At 44.1% G+C, this 18566-nt stretch overlaps 1 protein-coding gene across 1 annotated transcript in view; it reads right to left on the bottom strand.

Annotated features, from left to right (window-relative positions):
• Positions 1-16040, bottom strand: part of LOC147602614 (erythroid differentiation factor-like protein) — a 42056-nt gene extending 26016 nt beyond the window's left edge. Inside the window, exon 1 of the mRNA XM_086797802.1 lies at positions 15822-16040. The gene's annotated coding sequence lies outside the window, so the exon portion shown is untranslated. The remainder of the gene's footprint in view (positions 1-15821) is intronic.
• Between the last annotated feature and the right edge of the window lie 2526 nt (positions 16041-18566).

Here is an 18566-nt window from a genome sequence, read left to right on the forward strand (position 1 = left end):
TGAGAGGCGCACCTTGAATATCAGTAGGGTAAGGGTTAGGATCGGCCGGCCATGTATGGGCGCCCATGTGTGAACAGCCAAGTCACCTATAAGAGTCGAATGTAACCCTAAAACCCTCATTCTCATGTGTTGTGAATACAAGAGTGCTCTTGCCTTATCTCCTTGGTTTCCTTCTCCTGCGTGTGTGTGTGTGTGTGTGTGAGAGAGAGAGAGAGAGAGAGAGTGAGAGAGCGATCGAGCACTGTGTAGCGGCACGGCGGCGGAGAGACGGTAGAGCGGCGACGGCAGCTCCTTCTTCACTGCGACTCGGAAATCCTTCACGGCGGCGGTTAGAGCAGTGAGTGACACACCTTTGCATTCTGTTTGAGCTTGCTTTCTTGGTTGTATGCTTGTAGCCATTCGTGGCTCGCATACGGTGTTCGGCAAGTCCCCAGCTATTTACGACTTGTGCGGCAAAAGCGCACATTTTTGGCGCCGCTGCTGAGGAGATGCCCTGCACCAAGCTCCAGTTTGCAGCTCGAGCTGCTGCGTGAAGTGAAATTTACACTGTAGGAAAGGCGACTGTGTGTTTGTTGTTGAAGTGTTTCCGTATTCTACAATCTGTCTCTGCAATTTGTCTTCTGCAAATCTGTTTCTTTTGTTATTTTTCTGCTCCGCGTGTGAGTGTGTGTTCTGTTCTCTGGTTTTCTGCGTGTGAGGGGGATTTCTGAATTCCCAGACCTGTGCTGTGTGCGAACTGCGCCGCGGCCAAGGCTGAACCCTAGAAAGAAACCCTAAAACTTATCTTAAAAAAATTAATTTCGAAAAAAAAACAAAAATAAAAATAAAAAATTAAATTTTATTTTTAAAGAAAAAACCAAACGTGTAGAGAGGAAAGATTTTTTATTTGGAGAAAAAAAAATTTGAAAAGAAAAACCCCCAATTAACCCCGGCCCCGGCCCCGGCCTCGGTCTCGGTCTCGGTCTCGGTCTCGGTCTTTTGATATATATATATATAGGAGAGTGAGCCTCCATAGCTTTCTTTCAAGTGAGAGCTTATGGGAAGTTGAGCCCTATATGTAGCCCACTCCCCAAGGAGTGAAGTGAGCATGTGGGATAAAGCCTTCGCCCTTTCCTCCACAAGCAAATAGGTCTTCACCCTTTCCCCCACAGGGAAACAGACTGTTTTGAGAACCACAGGAGCTCTGGATAGGCGAACACGGTGCTGTAAAGCACGCTAGGACCCTTTAAACGATACGCTCGTTTCGAGCTATCACACGCCCTAGTTCAGGTTCGACCATAAGTAAGGGGGTTAGAAACGGGTTAAAAACAATACAAAAACAAGTAAAAACGGGGTGCGAAAAACCCGAGAAACCACTTGGGTGGGCTTCCAGGGTAGTCACCAACGCCCGTAGGGTACCCACGTCATATGCATCTACGCTCTGGTCGAGTGCTAGAGCCTGAGCCACTAGAAAGCGTTTCAGTCTACGCAGACTCACACCATCCCTCCACGTTAGCATCTTGGCCTTCGGCTAGAACCCAAGGGAGTGCAACCCAAGATCCACGAATAGTGGATAGTGACTCGTCCTCTGATTCAGAAGCCATGGAAGGGCACCCTACCAAGAACCCTGGGGAGACAAGCCGAAACATGCCAATTTGGGCCCCACAACCCGGATCTAGCATGTTTAGTCGTCTAATAGAGACCTTTAGTAGAGCTACACGCTCTGAACATGCGACAAGCGAAGTAAATGAGGAAGGAGGGGTAGTAGATTCGCCATTCACATCTTATGTAGACCCTACCCTCCCAAAGAGTGTCCATGTGGATATTCTACCCACTTCGTTTAATGAGGGCCCTACTGAGCTACCACCTTCCTATGCTCTTCCTAAAGTAGAGGTCCCTAGAAGCCAATCCATAAGAAGTGACATTGCGTCCACTTCAAGAGAACCGTTTGGCACACCAAGTTTGGATGGGATATTTCTCAATGAAAATTGGGAATATGATCTACACACAGAGACTCTAACTGACCTATACACGGGTTACACATACCATGTAGGTTGGTTAGAAGTCCTACGATCTACATCTAGCGCCACTAATCTAGAGGAGCAACAACAACAGATGATATGTGAGGTTATTCATAGAATTATCCAAATTGAGAGGCAAAATAGGGGAGTGAACTTAGTTTCCACTGACCCTATGTGGTTTTTGGATACGGGCAAGGCGAAACAACCAACCCTATCACAATTGGAGACTCCCTCGGTGAGTCCCATAGACCCTTCGTATGTTGTTTCGCATGGAGTCTCAATGCAGGTTGAGCCCACGAGCAGTAACTTTAGCTTTCCAACCTTGGCTCAACTTTCCATTAAGGAATCCACAATGCCTATCCCAATGATGAGCATGACAGAAAGCGCACCTGTTACCACTGTAGTTAGTACGACACCGCTACCTAGTGGAACAGTACCTACAACAGTGCGTGCTAGTGCCTATCAACCCTATGTACCTATCGCTACTCATGCTCATGTAGCTCCTACGCCTCTTAGTATGCCAATGGCGTATGCTCCACAACCGCCTTATCACAACCCTTATCCAAGAGGAGCTAGGCCTAGTCACATATCATATCCTACGTCATTTGCCAACATACCCAGACCAACGCCAAGTCCTATGAGCCAGGCTATCCCAGAAGTGCCTCCACCAGCTATGCCTGCTCACCTAGGTGATCTCGCAGCATTTGCTCAGACGATCGGACGATCTATTGCGAAAAACATGCGGGGTATGCCTGAAAGAGAACCTAGAAGCAAGGCAGTACAAGTGGCTAAGCTCACTCAAAACTTCAGTGGTAACGAGGATGTTAGGAAGCACATTGAAGTCTTTGAACACGTGTGTGATTCCTTGGAAGAGCACAATGAGTTGCATAAGTATAAAGCCTTAGGCTTAACCTTGAGTGGGAAGGCCGGAGATTGGTATCGAACCTTAAGGGTTGAAGAGCGCACTCACTAACCCACTCTCAAGAGATTGTTCTTGAAAGAATACATACGTGAGGGTGTGCTTTGGGGAGTAGCATCTCAACTCCAAAAAGCTGAACGCGAGGAAGGGGAGTCAGTGAGAGACTTTATAAGTCGATTGAAGCATCTAAATTCTCGCTGCACTCCCGATGAGCGCTTCAATAATAACCAACTGCTTGGTAGATTCATCCGAGGATTGCGCCACGAGGATATATACAATGGCCTAGTCATTAGAGGTCTTACAACGTGGGAAGCAGTCACTACCAATGCAATCCAGTTAGAAGACAACTTGATGATTGCAGGTAAAAAGGTGTCTTCAGAGACAAAATCCGTTAGTTCGCAAGTATCTGGGCACGAGCCAATGACGGTAAAACCTATTGCCAAAGAGCCCAAGATATCCGACATGTCTGTGACCGACCTTACTAAGGCTCTCCAAGAATACTTTAGGGATAATCGAGCTCCTCAAAATAGCCATATGTACCCAAGAAGAGAGCAACAATGGTGTTCGGTTTGCTTAGGACCACATAGCACGAGTGAATGTCCCACATTTAGAGTCAAATTCAATGGGAATTGCAATGCATGTGGTAAGTATGGCCATCAATCTAAAGATTGCCTAGTACTTAAGTGAATGTTGGCAAATCAGGCACCACTAGCCTGGTCAAACACACCTCAAGTACCCGCGCTAATGCCTGCACAACCTGTCGAGCAACCGTCACAGCACATAGTTCCAAGGAATCTGAATGTAGTCCAGTCTGTGCCGTTACCACCGCCAGTGCTAGGACCACAACCTCCACATCCAAGGATTACCCCAATAAACCACATGGGTTGTGAGTCACATAGTGCGTGTGGGGATTATGAAGAGGAGATAGACCCCACTGCTGCATACGGGATTGATACATTTGAAATGACTCCCCAGTACTACATGGAGGATCATTTCGGGCAAGTCAAGCCTGTATATCAAGCGGCTGCTCTCGCCACAAGAGGGCAAAACCTGAATACCTTGGCGAGGAGACCACCTCTTCAATGCTACGAGTGTGGTGGACCGCATCGTGTAGCGGAATGCCCTAATAGGCTACAGAAGATCGCTACTCAGATGCAACCAAATCAAGGGAGCACATCGGGAATGCCGGTACTTACATGTAATCGTTGTGGCATAGATCATTTGATTACCCAATGTCCACATAATCCTAATGCACCCAAGATTACGCCATTGAATTTGGTTGAGGTCACCAACCAGGTACGAGGAACCACACTCGTTGTACCCGCAGTTACACGGTCAATGCTTCAAAATCAAAACTACATTCTCGAAGAGAGGGATACTGCATCAATTGCTCGAGCAAAGAAAAAGAAAACGCGGCGGAAGAGATCGCTTAATGCCACGAGCTCCAAGCCTAGTTCAAAGACTAACATAGGGACAGGAGATGACCCCGTGTATATGAATGATCCTGAAGATGATTCCGATTCAATAGAAACCATGGGGACCAAAGCCACTACCTTAAGGGAGGAACCCACTCGGGAGCTCAATGAAGGAGAATCAAGCGAGTACATAAATAAGGGGAAACGGAAGGAAACTTCCTCGGCCCCACAACCAAGTCAGTTAATGCCCTCTCGACCACCCAAACTGACTGAGACTCCCCAAGACAAGCCACGTGGGCCAAAAACCCTCAAGAAAAAGATTGGAACTTACCCAAACCCAGTTGAGGAGATTGAACAAGTGCAACACTTAAGGGGTTTGGTGGAAGAAACACAAAGAGAACTGGAGCCAAACCCTAGAAAAATCCAAATTCCAGACACAATGTTTCCTACACAAGTTCAGCCTCACAGGAGCCATAAACCATTAGCTATACCTAGTATCATTCGAGAAGAAAGTGAGGATAGGACATCAGGAAGCGGACAACCACCCTTCTTGCTGGAAAGAATGTTTAGTGAGGGAATGCCTGACCCCATCGAAGAGGAAGTGATTCCATCTTCACCAGTCCCTAGTCAAGGGGCAATGTCTCGAAAAGTACCGTTGAATGTGTCTAAGCTAATGGATTTCATGTCCTCCGAAATCAGAACCACGATCATATCCAAATTATACGGAGATCCTGAGCTATTCTTAGCTCTTCGGGCATTTCTCAATGGAGAACTAAAGGCGGGGTTACCACAATTTGCAAATATGGATAGACCCGACACACTTCAAGATGAAGGGGAACATTGGGATTTACAACCCAACCTAGATGAAAACTCGGTCATGGAAATACCTGTTAACAAGTTGGGACAGTACTTTGAAGGCGACGAATCTAATGCCACCCTCCCCATTACTACCAAGGGATTAACTCTAAAGGGAATCCTTGATGGTGGTGCTGGAGTGAGCATTGTGACTAAAAACTGTTGGGAATCTATGGGGAGACCTCACCTCGAAGTCACAAACATAGTGGTTAAGATGGCAAACGGAACTATTGCTAAACCTATTGGAATGTTAAGGGACCTTAAGATCAAGGTTCTGGGATACAAGGTAAGACATACCTTCATTGTAATGGATTTCTCCAAGCATCCTATGTCATATCAAATGATCTTAGGACGTCCTTTCATGAGGGAAGCACAAATGGTGCATGACTGGTCGAAATACCATGTCTATCTACAATTCCAGGACTCTGTCATTCGAGTTGATCTTGAGAATGGTCGTGCACATCCTTTAGGAAGCAAGGTTATCATTGATAATCGATCGGATACCACTATTCACTCCGCCCCATTAAGGTATTGCTATACATGCAAAAAAGAGACTGATGATGGGAAAGATTCTCCTTATATGGATGTCCTACCGGGTATGACTGAGTCGGATAACGTGGATTGGGTACACCTAGCGGCAACCATAGACACATGGGGAAATAGAGACACAAGTTGGGTAACACCTGAGGGGCAAGATATGCCACCGTTAGTGCCAATAAACATGATAGGTGTTATGCACTTGACTCCTGATGGCGAGAAAGTGGAAAACTCCACTGACACTGAAAGTAGCGAAGACTCTGACCAATGCAACTCTGAGCATGAATCTCAAGAAGAAACTGACTCTGAGCCTGATGGGAGGGATGAATCAAATATTCACCCAAATGTGGAAGCAAGGTGCTCAGGCCTAGGACAGTGACCTCCTGCAATTCATCCGAATGTGAGGGGGACACAAGTGAAGATCGACCAAGTGAGTTCGAATATGATAGAAATAAAAAACAAAAACTTGGTAAGAAGAAAACGAGACATAAGCGCCAACGCTATCGAGCTAATGTGCGAACCACAATAAACAAAGAGAGATCCACTGCAGAATGGCTTAGTTATGTAGGAGCTATTGACGCTCATCGGAAGTTAGCGGATAATTGGAGACAATACCTCCAAAGTGTCATGTGGTGTATTCCGCAACCTCATGACGTCGCCCAATTAGAAATCGAAGAGAAGCCAAAACTAAGTCGTACTGCAAGAAGGCGGCAAAACCAAGAGTTAGCTCAACAACAAAAGGAGGCGGAATTAAAAGAAAAAAGCCGGGCACAACAAGAACCAGTAGACTTACACCGCGCACCTGAGCATTTCAAATCATTCACCAACAGGGGAACGTAAAGTGGTCTACACAAAAGCCCAACGAACGCCTACCAATGGGAGTAGCGGTGTCTACGATGGCCCTGCGGTAGTTAAGGAGATAGACTTAGCAGATCCGGGTGAGGAGTCTAAACCAGTTTTTATTGCTCAAGACCTCACCAAGGCGGAAGAAGCTGCACTTACAAAGCTTCTTAAAGAATTCAAGGACATATTTGCTTGGACATATCATGATATGAAGGGTGTTCCACCTCGGTGGTGCAACACACGATTCCAATGATTAGCACTGCTAAACCAGTCCAGCAACGTCCCTACCCAATGAATCCTAAGTACGCAAAGATTGTATAAGAGGAAATTGAAAAGCTTGTAAAATGTGGATTCATATACCCTATTGAGCACTCAGAATGGGTTTCTCCGATAGTCATCATACCAAAGAAGAATGGGAAACTCAGAGTGTGCGTTGATCTCAAAAAGGTTAATGCAGCCACCAGAAGGGATCATTACCCCTTGCCATATTCTGAACATGTGTTTGAAAGAGTGGCAGGCAAGGAGGCATATAGCTTTTTAGATGGGTACTCAGGTTACAATCAGATCACAATTACAGTCGAGGACCAAGCTAAAACAGCATTTATCACGGAGTTTGGAGTGTTTGCCTTTCGCGTCATGGCCTTTGGCTTGACCAATGCACCTGCAACATTCCAACGATTGATAAACACGACCTTTAAGGAATATCTAAGGGACTTCTGTGAAGCTTTCTTAGATGATCTTTGTGTTCATTCCTCTTGGGATGAGCACTTGATGTGTTTACGAAAAATATTTGAAAGGTGTAGATTATATCGCATCTCCTTGAATCCTTTCAAATGCTAATTCTGGGTTAAACACGGAGTTATCTTAGGGCATAGTGTCCAAAAATGGGATTTCCACGGACGAGAGTAAAATCAAGGTCATTCTGGAATTGCCACCACCCACCAACTACAAGGGAGTCCAACGCTTTATGGGCCACGTTGGTTATTATCTAAGGTTTATTCTCTTCTTCGCCGAGATAGCTCGACCATTGTATAAGCTTCTCATCGAGTTTATTTGGACCGAAGAATGTGACCGTGCCTATGAGCTATTAAAGAAGGCCTTGGCGAGTGCTCCAATCTTGAGAATACCTAACTGGGATTTACTCTTCCATGTGCATATTGATGCATCAAACTTTGCTATTGGGTGTGTGTTAACTCAACCTGGAGAACACAAGCTAGACTACCCCATTAGCTTTGCCAGTCGCCAGTTGAACGATGCTGAGATGAACTACACCACTACGGAGCGAGAAGGGTTGGCAATGATATATGCAGTAAGGAAATTTCGTTATTACCTCCTTGCCACCAGTTTGTTTTCTATGTGGATCATCAAGCATTGTTGTATCTGGTAAACAAACCATGCTCCACAGGAAGAATCACACGATGGCTATTGATTCTTCTTGAGTTTGATTTCACTGTTGTTGTGAGACCTGGCAAAAAACATGTTATGGCTGATCATTTGGCATACCTAATGGTGAGGCTCCTACGGGGGTTGATGATGACTTACCTAACACTTCCCTGTTCATGGTGGAGACAATGCCTGAATGGAGTGAGAAGATTGTTTAACTTTTTGGTTAATGGCTTTCCACCCAAGGAGCTTCGTAAGGATCTAGCTCGAAAGCTGATCAAAGAATGCGAACCCTATTGCCTGATAGCCGGGACTCTTTATAAAAGAGGAAAGGATGACGTTCTTAGGCCTTGTGCCCGAGAGGATGAGTATCTATACATTTTGCAAGAGGCACATATGGGCGTAGCCGGTGGTCACTTCTCAGGAGACTTAACTGCGCGAAAGATCTTACAATCAGGGTATTGGTGGCCCACTATGTTCCAAGATGCATCACTCTTTGTGAAGGGTTGCGATGAATGCCAACGATACAATAAACCCCAACGGAAAGATCAGATGCCCCTACATCCAATCAAAGTAAACCAACCATTTGAAAAGTGGGATTTAGACTTTGTAGGTCCAATTAGCCCAGCGGCCCGAAACACACAATCTCGCTATATTATTGTGGCCACTGACTATATGACCAAATGGACTGAAGCGAAGGCGACACGTAAGGCAGATGCAAGGACAACAGCCAAGTTCCTCTTTGAAAATATAATCACACGCTTCGGTTGTTCTTTTGAACTTGTGAGCGACAATGGTACGCATTTTATAAATGAAGTGATTAAGGAGCTCACAACAAATTTCATGATATCCCATCATAAATCTACTCCTTACTATCCGCAAGCAAATGGCCAAGCCGAGAGTACCAACAAGACCTTAATCTCTGTTTTGACAAAGACAGTTGAAGCTCGTCGCACAGATTGGGATCTAAAGCTTACAACAGCTTTATGGGCCTATCGTACTGCGTACAAAGTGGCTATTAATTGCACACCATTCAAAATGGTGTACGGCCAAGAAGCAGTCATGCCGTGGAAATTCGTCATTCCTAGTCTTCGTGTTGCTACTCAAGAGGGTTGGGATGGTAATCCCTTAGTACAGCGTTTATATATCCTTGAGCGGCTAAACAAAGAAAGACAATTGGCTGTATACAATGCCCTTGTGGAGAAGGATAGAAGGAAAAAATGGTTTGATCGCCACCTGAAGGACAAGGACATCAAGGTTGGGGATAAAGTCCTGATGTATGGAGTGCGTAACGAAAAGAAGAAGCTCAAATATGCTAGTAAGGGACCGTATCGAGTATGTGAAATTACCCCGCAAGGTACATCCGAGTGGAGACTCTCGACGGAGTTGAAACCATTGGATTCCTTAATGGGAGTAAATTCAAAAGGTACTATGACCCCCTGAGCCAAGAGGAGTTACATGCAATCCATCAAAAGAAGACAACTAAAGAACAAGTTGAGCTTAAAAAGATACAAGCAAGAATTGAAGCCAAAGAACGTCAACAGCGTGCTAGGCACCAACGGGAAGCCAACTTGGGGATTACACAAGCATTTTTCGAGGAGGCAGACGAGGATTCACTGGAATCTGACCCGCCTCTCAGATACCCAATTGAGTTACAGAGTCCTTACGGGGAGGTGCTGTATAATGCATTATTGGATACAGGAGCTCAACACAATTTGCTATCATATGGCGTGTGGTATCAACTTGGAAAACCATCTTTATCCAGGAGTGCTATCCAAGTTCAAGGAATCAACAAGAAAAAAACCCCGTCTCAGGAGTTCTGCACACTCCGGTTGCCTATGACAAGGGAACCGTAATTCAAAGCTTTTTGGTTATGCCTGCGGGTACCATGGAAGGGACTATAAACTTAGGGCGCAAATGGATGATGGCCGCCAAGTGCAATATCGATTGGACAACTAGACGAGTCACAACGCAAGAACCAACACTAGGTCTGACCGCTTAAAATCCCGCACCTAAGTCATCCACTCAAATGCTAGATAATGAAAAATCACAAAGTCCATTAGCAAAACCATCTTTGATTGTTTGCCACCCCTCTAACGCTTGAACGCCAAGAGTGGAAACATGCAGGGTGGTCTCTAAAGCTCCGCTTACTATGCCAAAAAACACATACAAATGGGTCCCAAAAGCTTCGTTAATAGCTACTTCCCCTGCTCAATCTCGTTCAGCCACCAAGAAGCCTCGTAAAAGGAAAGCAGCTACCCACCCGAGAAAGGGCAATGTAACATCGCGATGGATCCCTAAAAAATTATTAGTAGCCCAAGGGTACTACGAGGGGAATGACCAGATTTGGGTCCCTAAACATAAGCAGCAAGCTGAATCCCTCTACATCACCTGTAAAACCTTGCAAACCAATTGTTGCCACCCCAATGACAATTCAAGACCGTGGTAAGGGAAAGGTAACAGAGTGCTCCGCACCACTTCTTCCAGAGTTAGTTTGGATTCCCAAACGATATCGATCATTACCACCTAGCTCAGGAAGGGGGGAGCCACATGAAGCTTCTAGCTCCTCATGCCAGGCACACGCTCATATAGAAGTTTCTACATGCTCTACACCTACTCTTGTCAACACCCAACAAAAAACCGATGAGTCTACGTCTCCCCTTGTAATAGTATCGTCGGAAACCATTTCCTCCATTCGTCAATGGGAGCGTACACTACCATCTCTGCAATTGGATGTGGCCACAAGGGTCATAAAAAGCTATCTGCCCACATCACAACCTATGACCCGCTGGACAAATTGGTTCCAAGAGGCTGCAACATCATTGCAAATAATATGATCTACCCAAGGAAAGGGGGAGCATTTACTTACGCTCGACATTCTAATGCTTCCTCCTTAACCTTCTCCCCTGACCATGTAATTGCCAAATTCAAGGGGATGTATATATATAGCTTCATACAAAGAAAAGAAAAGAAAAGCAAAAAATAGTAAAAAGAGCAAGAGCACATTAAGAGCAAAAATATCCGTATATACAATCAAGAACTGGATTGACCTGTCATAAACCTACTGATGCTATATCTGTGTTTGCAGATATGGCAGATGCACGATCATCATACACTTCATCCACTCCCACCTTTGGTGAGACTCTGAGAGGTATCATCTGTACCTTTCTCAGATATTTCACATGTGCTATCCTGTAATTGAAACTGAATGGGATCATATAGATGTACTAGCCAGAGAGGAAAATGTTGAGGAATTAGAATGGCTAATTCGCCTATTGACCATGACTGACCTCTACTCCGTAGAGGAAATATCCCCGATAGCCCAATGCTTTCCTTTTCCACAAGATGAGTATCCTCGCATGGTTACATTCTTGATGAGTTTATATAGATGGAAAAATGAAAAGGAAATATCTGACAATGATGAATGGACGGATGAAACTCATGGCACTACTGAGGTTGACTTTATTTATTTGGATGATGCGGATAGAGGCTTAGCCTTAGGGCTAGAGCCAGGACTCTACAACATCCTCTTACCGTATCCTCAGTAGTAGTGTGGTGACTGGTAGGTAGGTTAGTGTTTTCAAGTTTTTTCTAGTTTGGATTCCTTAAACGAGTCTTTAATTTTTCACACTGATGTGCCTCTCGAGGTATAGTGCTTGTTAGTTGATTGTACAGGTTGAAAAGTTTGAGGTGGGTTTGCTTTCAAGTCCTGAGATAGCCGCAACGCTCATACATAAATATCTCATCAAATTGCAAGCATTTTTCTCATCGAATCAAGAAGATCTCCAAAATACAGGTGTAATTCTTCCATACCCACTCTCTTTCGTTTTTACTGTTCAATTAATTGCATGAACTATAATGCATGACCACATGGAAATTGTCAATGTACTACTTAGTTTTTGAAGTTGCTTGACGTGACGTGCTAGTGTAAATCATTAATGAGCTTAACTTTATTGGATATATTCCTAGACAGCATGACGTCTTTAGTTAACCTTGGAATACGATTGTCTTAGGTCTAGGGTCAAACCATCTTAATGTTTGACACCTGGCCATGTGTGTGTTGACCTCTAGGACATAGCTTTTACCCCTTTGTCGAAAGGATGCAAGACAAATTATAGTTCAGGAGCGAAGATCAAAAGAAATTTTTTTTTTTTTTAAAAAGCCTACAATAAATGGCAATACAAGTCTATGATGTGCTTTAATGTTGGCCTATCGCCTTATTGATACTTGGTAGGCGAGGAGTATTCTACTCCAGACCGATGCCTTGGTTGGTAGGGGGTAGCCTTGCCTAAAGTGAACTAATAGATTCCTGGATAATGCCTTGTGTTAAACATGGTACCAGGATCGATGTTAGTTTTGCCTTAGGGAGGTCGCCATTGTGTGTAAAAATTGTCAAGTGCATAAAGAAATAAAAGCAAAAGGCTCCTGTAACTTTGATGTTTCTTGTGTCCCTAGGCTCGTGGTATTAACTTGTTCTTAGAGTAGACACATTGTGGTCATCTGTTTATTTATTAAGCTTGGTTATTTTCCTTGACTTAGGCCAGTTATAAGTCTAACATGCTTGAATTTATACACTTTATATCTTTTGAATTCCAGCATACTTTCACTCTACTTCCCTGTTTTACAGACGGTCTACCACAACAACCTTATCGAGCTTACCATACCATAGCTTCCGAGGACGGAATCTACATCAGGAAGGAGGGCATGTTAACCTATGACGGACATTGAGACGTACTATGTTTTACGTCATTAATTTAAATATTTTGAGTCATGGGCCGGGCTTGTCGGCACCATATGTTAAGGATAAAGGGATTGGGTGATCGCCGATGAGAGGCGCACCTTGAATATCAGCAGGGTAAGGATTAGGATCGGCCGGCCATGTATGGGCGCCCATGTGTGAACGGCCAAGTCACCTATAAGAGTCAAATGTAACTCTAAAACCCTCATTCTCATGTGTTGTGAATACAAGAGTGCTCTTGCCTTATCTCCTTGGTTTCCTTCTCCTGCGTGTGTGTGTGAGAGAGAGAGAGAGAGTGAGAGAGCGATCGAGCACTGTGTAGCGGCACGGCGGCGGAGAGGCAGTAGAGCGGCGACGGCGGCTCCTTCTTCACTGCGACGCGGGAATCCTTCACGGCGGCGGTTAGAGCGGTGAGTGACACACCTTTGCATTTTGTTTGAGCTTGCTTTCCTGGTTGTATGCTTGTAGCCATTCGTGGCTCGCATACGGTGTTCGGCAAGTCCCCAGCTACGACCTGTGCGGCCTTGGAGGGCTGTTTGCAGCAGTCGACCAGCTCTCAGAAGCCACAAGGGAAGTCGACCAGCAGCAGTTCTTCACAAGCCTGAAGGTCTCCGATCAGCAAGGGAATCCCCTCTCCACAAATTGGCCAGCTCTTCCGCTCTTTCCAGTGCCTTGACCAGCAGATTTTTAGGACTGTAAATACCCGGCCAGCAGTAGGAAAGCTCCTAGAAGAAGTCGACCAACCCTGGCACACACCTGGGTGAGTTCCCTCGCGGTCGGTAGTGGTAGTTGGCTGTAGGAAGCTGTAGAACCAGTTGACAAGCTCCTTCCATGCACCAGAAAGCAGGCGCCTCCCCAAAAATGGAGTTCTCCCCTCGTAATAGAGTTCCACTGTCACCAACCTGGACATTTCCCAGTCTGAAAGGGGTCTGGTGGACTCCAGGATGTTTAAATATTTGGAAAGTACAAGCTTTGGGAATGGGGGATTATCCTAGAATACAAAGGACCACACTCCTAAAATTTAGGAGAGTTGTACCAGGGCTGATGTAGACATTGTGGGCCTCTAGGGTGTCTAGAGGGGGTGCCAACAGGGAGATAGTTTGGCGGTGTTCTCTAAGGAGCAGATTTTTTCTTGGAGGTAGAGAGTCAGATAACATCCTTTCTTGGGCTAAAGAGGGAGCACATTGTGTGGACTGAGAACATCTAGTGGTTCATTTTTTGGATTTTGCTTGACTTTTGGATCGGGAGCAGTTTCTTGAAGTAAGTGGAACAGGCGGGAGCAGATCGACTTCTCGACTTGCTTTGGAGGTTTCCTTTTCCAGCTCCTTGGATCGGTTTCTCTCCCAGGATCTGAGAGGGGGTGTTAGCATTATTCATCTCCTAGTAGTGTGCCCAAGTTGTGTATTAGGGGTGCCCGGATTTATCCCGGGCAGCACTATATTTTTCCCTCTACTCAGGGCCCTTGGTTGTAGGGTTGGTTACCCATTTTCACATGTTTATTTTGTCCGGTAGTGGGTCTTTTTTCTAGAGCAAGTCCAGTAGTGACTATATAAGTCACTACTGGAGCAAGTCGGCCAGCTCCAGTAGTGACTATATAAGGCTAGGCTCTTACTCACTTGTAGACATCTTGACAGGGGCTTCCAGGCCCGGGTCCTCCCTCAGGGGAGTTGTGTTAGCACATTCATCCCCAGTTTCTGCTGTTGCTCATCATGCCCTCACTTACAGGGACCACCCCTTGCACAGGGCTGTTTGTATCATTGCTTTTTCATCGTTATGCAGATTCGTTTTCTCTCTCTCTGTGCCTATGTCTCACGCTTTCCGCTGCGCACTTTTGACACATCTGCACACAAGTAATGCTTCTTTGTCACTATCTCTCTAGTCATGCATCATTTGCATATCCGCTCTTTTAATGGATGCCCTAAGATCTTCATGACTCAATCCAAAGGCGATGGGAAGACACCCTCAACTGACCAATGGCAATCCTCGTCGCATGAGACATGTACCTATAGATCTCAATGAAGCCATCCTTTGTAACCCAACACGGACGACACACCCAATCTCACGAACCCCTGGCCCTGGGCATACATGGAGTAATCAAAGAGAGGGCACAATTCCTCCAAAAAGCTAGACACCCTGGAACTCAGAGATCTAGAAACTCCATCCGCTAGCTCCAAAACTAGGACATACTTCAACACCATAGAGAGGCATCGTCACAAGAGGTGGACATTAATGCTTTGTACTCCAGTCAGGAGGAGGGTGACATAGGATGAGTTCTACCCATTTGATTGTATATAGACAAGACCTGTGTAGTACGAGGGGCCCGGGCCTTGTTTCCTTTGGCCAATGACTTTTTTCATGTTTTTTTTACAACCAATTTACTCATGGATTACATGTATCACTTTTCGTCTCATAGACTCTTTTGGTCTCTTGCACCTCACCAACTTACAAAGATCTCATTTACTTCATAGCCTACAGGTGGATGAAATGCACCTCTACAGGCGGTCTTGGGCTTTAAGCTAGTCGCGACGAAAAAAAATCGTGGGAAAATTATCGGGTGAGATTAGGAAACAAGACACCGCTCCTCCTGAGAAATGGGGTTTCCACAACTTTTGGCTAGGTAAGAGTGCTCATGGAAGCACAAAACGTAATGGCCTGTATTGCAGCTTTGTATACTTCAAATAAGTCTTTGGCATGATTCCGTGAGAGAGCTATACGAGGAAGGATGGCTGAAGTGGGGTTTCCACATGAAATATTCCTTGTCATTGGACAAATAAATCCAAACTCGCTCCAGCCTAGTGATATGCTGTTTTTATGACTAAAGGCCGATCAACTTCACATAGTTTGATTGATGGATTTCCAAGGTAAAGACTATGTCGATTGCTCAAGAGGGCTTCAACTTGCATGTGGGTACAACCCTTGCAGGGATTAGGACATGGTACTGCAAACCTTTACCTAGGCTTGCACAATAGATGTTGCACTGTATGTAACAATCCCTAACCAGCAAATAGATCTCCTCTGTCGCTCGCAGCACAAACAAGCTCTCTCTCTCTCTCTCTCTCTCACTCTCTCTCTCTCTCTCTCTCTCTCTCTCTCACACACACACACACATGACAGAATACCGTGAAACTTACAAGCTTCCCGTCAAGCTCGTCAACCGATCAAAAACCCACGCATTCCTGCTACGATCGAAAACTCGCGCTTGAACCTCCCCCCGTGCACAATCGTATATAGCTCGTAAGGCTCTAAATTGAAATAAAAATAGTCCACGGATTGATTAAAATTGAATTAAGGCTTCACCTTGGCTTCAATTCTTAATTTGTTGATTAAAATTGAATTAAGGCCTCACCTTTCGTAGTAAAAGCACGACTAAGCAATTATTTGTTATGTAGTCTTTGAAAAAATAGGTGGAATGTATTTTCCCCTCTCTCACCCCCTCTAGAAAGAGAGTGATTTTTTATATACACATTTAAAGTTCTAATATCATAAATGTTAAATATCAAGCGTTAAAACGTATATACATGTAGTGATTTTTTTGGTTAACATGGGACTGGCATAGAGCTTGCATATATTTTATTAAAGTTTTTCAATTGAAATAGGATAGGTTTAATGCATGGGTATGTGTCAAAAGTTGGGGTGCAATGGGATGTATTTTTCATGCATGGGATAGAGGGCAAGGAAATGGACATTCACAGAACTGTCATGCTACGAACATAGTGGTAATTAGGCGTCACTCAGCAAACTCCATTTTGCTATGCACTATGAGTCGGTAAGCTATCACTAAATCCCATGCCCCTTGCATAAAAAGCATCAATGCCTTCTTGCCTCCCTAATCTAATATGTCAGGAGCTTCATTACCTATGTGTGCCTATTTCTACTTTGACTGTTGCAATCCAATCTTTAAACTTCTCAAAATCTTGTGATTTTTCCTTGAGGAAGCAAACCCAAATCTTTTTATAATATCATTGATCAAAGATAAGAAGTGCAAAGAACCTCCTAAACCCATAATTTATATCTTCTTATAGAGGTATGCAAAGGGTCTATTGTTGTTAACCCATTCTAGGATTAACATATACTACCACTAACATTCTATATCAAAAAGCAAATACAAACACACTAAAAAATATGTATGATCAAGCTATGAAGTAACGGTGTCCAAATCTATAACTTGGATGGTTTGACATAATACTTATAGGGATTCTCATACCAAGTATGTGTGGTAACAAGCTAGAATGAATCCCATGTGAATGTATATAATGCATATATTATGGGATTAAGCATTGTATAAGAAATCAAGCCACTACAACACATTGGTAAGTTTCCCAATTGATACATGTCGCATCTTGTTCTTGTATTCTTTATGAATAAGAGAGAGAGAGAGAGAGAGAGAGAGAGAGAGAGAGAGAGAATTTTAGAGAGAGCCAAAGAGCAGTCGGACCCATAACATTTTTTATGTCACTATCGGGAGGCGCCATTATGTTCCTATAGTCTTACTTCCTCATTTTTTCTTTGGAGCATTCCATAGCCTACTGGTGTAGTGAGTGATGTGTTCACTTCTTGCATGTGGTGAGTGAAGAAGAAGAAGATTTATATAAAAAAAACAGTTTCCTTGTTTTTTCTATTTCCTTGTTTTAGATATGTTGTGAATATGTTTATTTAATTGTTATTTTAGCAATACAATCACCTTAAAGCTCAACAAAACAGAGTTAGTGGTACCATTTTGAGGCTGAAGATATAACATTGAATGATCTCTATGATGCTCAACATAAAAGGCTACTAAATTTCTCCCAGAAACATCTCTTTACTTAAAGACATGCCTTCTCCATCAACACACCTCCCTGATAAATCCACTATTCCTTCAACTTTAACAAACATGCTCCTATCTCCAACTCAATAACCTTGTAGTTGACAACCATTCCACAACATGTCCCATGACTCTTATCAACACAGTAATGAAGATCAAATCTTACTCTATAAAGGATAACCCCGTGTAACCCTCAACATCATAGACCCTCCTCCCAAGGGTATAGCCACTCCAATAACTACCATTGCTAAGACATGCCCTCTATGTTGATAGTCCCCCATGATGAAGGGTATAGCCACTCCAATAACTACCATTGCTAAGACATGCCCTCTATGTTGATGAAGACACTAGTGTTTCCTCGCAAGCTTAGGCCAAGAAGGGCACCAAGCCTTTAAATCCACCAAAGAAGGTAACTCCACCATGGAAATCATTATTGAGACCTACAAAGCATCAAAAGATGTGTTGAAAAATAGTTGTTTGTAGCGCAAGATTACCACAAGGGTGGAAATCCAATTTGGCTAGCGTGCTAAAATGAGGCCATGCACTTAATGTGCAGATCTTAAAACTCTAGAAAGAAGGGTACCCAGCTACCTCTTCCATAGCAACCCACAAAAGCTAGATATTAACCTCTACCAACTTAAACATTATGGGTTCCAAAGAACTTATTACAAGCTAAGGGGTACTAAGAAAGTAACAATGTTGAAGTGTGGATTTTAAAGAAATCCACAAGGCCCCCTAAGACTACATAAAAGAAGAAATCTCAATAGCAATGGCACCAACTCCCAATCCAAAAGGTCCAGAAAAGATGGGTGCCCAGGTTCCTATTCCATGCTCAAGGACCTCACATGACAATATATGTATGGTTGTATTTGGGTGCCTTAAAAAATCGGCAAATGCAAAGCCTCACCACCAACCTTAGCCAACAACAATTGCAAAGTCTCACATGGTGTGGATGCTAAAGCAACACTCTCTCCAAAAAATGGAGGAGCCACAATGACCTACTTCTTGCACTTAACTCACCAAGGGTAACTTGATGAGCAAAAACTCCAACCTTCAACATCCTTGTCTATTTCAT

Source organism: Cibotium barometz, unplaced genomic scaffold, assembly GCF_041138505.1.
Source record: "Cibotium barometz isolate CiBa-2024 unplaced genomic scaffold, ASM4113850v1 ctg368, whole genome shotgun sequence".
NCBI lineage: Eukaryota > Viridiplantae > Streptophyta > Polypodiopsida > Cyatheales > Cibotiaceae > Cibotium > Cibotium barometz.